The 4075-nt window shown below is 45.6% G+C and overlaps 1 long non-coding RNA gene across 1 annotated transcript; it reads left to right on the top strand.

The window, feature by feature from the left end:
- The first annotated feature begins 1378 nt into the window (after positions 1 to 1378).
- Positions 1379 to 3524, top strand: LOC148055128 (uncharacterized). The gene is made up of 2 exons (XR_015705839.1): positions 1379 to 2428; positions 2849 to 3524. It is a non-coding gene; the product is annotated as an uncharacterized LOC148055128 (long non-coding RNA).
- The last annotated feature ends 551 nt before the right edge of the window (positions 3525 to 4075 follow it).

The following is a 4075-nucleotide window of genomic DNA, read 5'->3' as shown; positions in this document are numbered from 1 at the left end:
TTTGAACCCTAGATGTAAATGGATGGCTTTCATACAATTTGATTTTCAAATTAGTTGGGAGTTTGCAAAGTTAGGAAATACTCTACAGTGAATAGAGTTGATTTAATGTACACCAAATATAAACAAACCCAGACACTTTACAGAAAGGCCAGTGCTGTATCACAAGTTAGATGGGTTTCCCTAAAGCAGCTGGTGCAAATAGATGGTGTAGATGTGTTACAAGTTGTGAAATATTTTTCTTAAAAAATCATCTTTCCCCTTCCTCATTTCCTTGTATTTTCATTTACCTTTTGTTTGTTTCTCACTTTTTACTCTCTTCTCCTTTTTAAAATTGTGATTAGCTTTTTAAAAAATTTATTTTATTAAATTTTGATTAATTTTTAAAAGTTTTATTTTTGTTTTGATTTAATTTTGATTTTTAGTTTTCCTAAACAAAATATAAGCCAAATTACATTGCAATTCCAATCGAATTTTCCAACAAATTTCAAATGAAGCAGAAACATCCAGACATTCACTTGGTGATAACCATTAAAGAATATTGAAATCAATTTACACTAGCTTAGAGTCCGGTTGAGTTCAGTCACACATCTTTAATTACCCTGCTTAAGAGGGAAGTCAGTAAAACACTCATTTAGTTTTGTATTTTATGCCATAAATCCCATTATCTGTGAACAGGGCATCCTGCAGAATACTTTCTCAACACAGGGTGTTTCGCTGCTGCCATCTTCTGGCAAAAGGGACAGTTCTCCTACAGTTCTCCCGATTGCTTTTGAAATATTTAATAATCCTTTCTCTTTAACAGTATCACTACAGGTTTTTGTTCATTTTGGGGTTAGCTAATTTATCTATAAGTTTTGCAATGTGCTGTCTCTTAGCCAGTTGTAATTCGTCCACACAAAAAAATTTTAGAAGATATTGCAAATCTAAAAATTAGTACTTAAAACCAAACATCCTTTGTATTAATAAACGTTGTATTGCTACATATATCTTACATATATTATTAAATGTAGCTGTTTAAGAAATGTTTTTGCCAATACTTATGCTTCTCATATTATTACTTTTAGACAGCAAATAAATTATTCAGTAGACCTGATTCTGTCTTTAAATTCATATTTACTACACCTTCCCACTTTAAATATTTAAAAAAATAGAAAAAAATATTTGCATTATTTTCTAAGCTCCTACATTTGTGGTCAAATAATGTGATGATGTTCTCTCAACCATCCTTCACCCCTACATAACCAGTATTTGAAAGCTATACGAAACTGCCTATTTTTCCTGAACATTTTTCTTACAGCACTTAGGTCCATAGAGTCTGAGGTGCTCTGATGTTCATCTAAGCACATTTTAGCTGAATGAAACACTCTAAAATCCCAGATCATTGCTACAGATGAAGAGCTATTACAGCCATTACAGGAGGCAGAAGTGGTGTTAGGTACTTTGCAGGCAGCAGAGGTCCAAGCCAAGCTGTAGCTCTGACCTCTGATTTAGACTCTTCAAAGGCCCTGTCCGTGTAAGGACATTATGCCTGGGTTTCTTGAAAATGTGAAATCTTGTAATAAACACCTTTCTTAAACTAGGCTACCAAATGAGTTCACCAAACACACCTAAGGGACAGGCTGCTCTGGGAGCCCATGGCCACCATGAGAACGTGCTGAGAGAAAGTAACATTCCTAAATTAAACTATTATTTATTTTTATATAGAAACAACAGCAGGGAGAGAAGGGGAGGAAGGTTACAAAAGCAAAATATCATGCCTCAATATCACAGCCTTTTCTTAGAGGTGTCGGTAGCCACCAACCCCCTGACAGCAAGCCTCCCCTCAGGACAGGGCTAAGCAAATCAGCTGCACTCCTGCAGTCCAAGTCTGACAGAATCTCCCCAGAAACTCTTCCACTTTTTTTCCCCTGGGAAATCAGACATTGGTGAATCTAATTTTTCTTTATTTCTATTTTGTGTCTCCTTTGCAAAGATTACTCCAATGAGTTGATTCATCCTTGACTGAATCTCTGCCTTCGGGGAATGGTAGTTAGAAGTGCCTGAGTGCCGCCCCGTCCCTCAGCCCCTTGCCACCCCCACGGGGCCTTGCAGCCTTGCTGGCGGGGGGAGGCTGGTTACGTTTCTCCCCGCAAGAGAGAGGAGAGCAGGGGTGTGGGGACACGGATCCCGCTTCCCGCCTTCACGGGTGCTGACTGGGGCTCCTCACAGGCGGCCTCCACTCCTGCCGCGCCACCGCCCCGTACACCCCAGGGCGGCCCGGCCCGGCCCGGCCCTCTGGCCCCATTGGCCCGGCCGCGGCGGGTCGGTGCGGCCGGCCCCGGTTGCATCATCTGCGGCGGCCGGGAGGCGCCTGTGTGGGGTCGTTCTTGCCTTTTCCCCGCTGTGTCGAGCGGCTCCGCGTGCGGTAATGGCGGGCGCTGACAACCAGGTGGGCTCCGCACCGCGGCGGCGGGCCGCGCCGGAGTAACCGCTCTCTCCTCAGGGCGGCTCTCCCTCACCACGGGCCGGGGGTGTCCTGAGGCGGGGTGTCCCCTTCTCCCCGCGTCAGGTCTGAGGGGGGGCGGCCCCGTCAGCTGCGGGGGGAGGACGGGTGCTGGCGGCAGGGGCAGAGCCGGGCCTCTCCTTCTTCACCCTTATCGCGGGTCGCCGGGGATTTCCCCAGCTCCGGAGGAGCAGGGTTCAAAGGCAGTTGGATTTACCCGAAGGTAAAAGAGCAGGGAGCTGGGCCGGGGTTTCCTGGGGCGAAGCGGTCGAGTCTGTTCCCTGGTGTGTGGGGCTGAGGGGGGTTAAAGCGCCGTAGGTGTGAGCAATTGCTGGAGAATGAGGAAATTGTTCTCGTCCTCCTCAGGTAAATGCTGGGGAAGAAAAAAAGGCAGACTGTGGAAAGAAGAAAATGAAGGAAGGGGCTGGCGATGGAGGGCTGACGGAGGTGAGCTGTCCTTGGGCCATGGGGTGTTGAAAGATACGGTCTCCTGGTTGCTCTTTTGTGTACTGCTGCAGTTCATCCCTCTGAAGTATTTTATCTGGCATTGAAAAGGGGCTTTAGGGCGTAACTACGCTTATCTAACTATTGTGCAAGATGATTAAAGTGAGGAGCCTGGTAGTCTCACAACAAAGGACAGTTCCTGATAAGAACAGAAACTTGTCTCAAGAACCAGCCGAAACCAACCCTGCAATTTGGACAAGAGCCAAGGAGCAACTGAGTCTGCGCAAGAACAAGGGGTTACTAGCGGTGACGAAGAGGAGTCATCAGCCTTCATCCCCACGACCCCCGCGGCCACTACCAGGAGGCACTGCGCAAGCGCAGTTGGGAGGAGTTTATGGAAACGACCTCTTGGGGCTAATTTTAATACGAAGCGGGAACAGCTCATGCATCTGTATAGGCGTATTGGGAAATCTTATGTATATGTAACACTTTGTCATATAAATCCAGGACGAGCTACCACGTGGGCGCGCACGACTTTGGCGGGATGACCCCCCCGTGCTGCCCAGTGCTGAATAAACATACCTACTTTACAACCTTACAGGTTCTGGAGTCTGTTTCCTCACGTCAGCAGTAGTTAACTCCTTTTCCTACTATTTCATATGTTACCAAAGTTTGCCATGAAGTGACTTTGTTTCTTTTTACACCAAGTTATATTGGTGTAATGGGAGAGTGGCTTTGATTTCTATAGTTGCTGCTTGGTGATGCTTTTCACTGTGCCCCTGTCTGCACCAGGAGGTAGGCAGCAGATCTCTGGGATGAGGAAAGCCTGCATAAGGTGCTCTGCTTTTTCTGTCTTCGTGATGGGTAAACACAGATCCCTCTGGCTATGCACAGAGAGGGCCAGCTGCTGGCCAGCACTAATCCTGAGCCAACTGCATAGCTGTATAACCCTGGTTATGCCCAAGTTGATAGCCCTGATGTCATTATATGACACGTAGACTGGAGTTGGGTCCTGAGTGGCTCAGAGTAGAGGTGTTCCATAAGTTTTTTTGACCTAATAATAGTAAAAATCTATTTTTATGTTGAACTTCTACAGTCTTTTCAAATTGATTTTTTTTTTGTCCTTGTGTAGCTTATTAAACAGGTGTT

The sequence above is a fragment of the Nipponia nippon genome, unplaced genomic scaffold (genome assembly GCF_047370975.1).
Source record: "Nipponia nippon isolate SJK-2023a ecotype South Korea unplaced genomic scaffold, ASM4737097v1 scaffold_26, whole genome shotgun sequence".
Lineage (NCBI taxonomy): Eukaryota > Metazoa > Chordata > Aves > Pelecaniformes > Threskiornithidae > Nipponia > Nipponia nippon.
The sequence above is the reverse complement of the archived record's forward strand: the minus strand, read 5'-3'. Positions and strand labels throughout refer to the sequence as shown.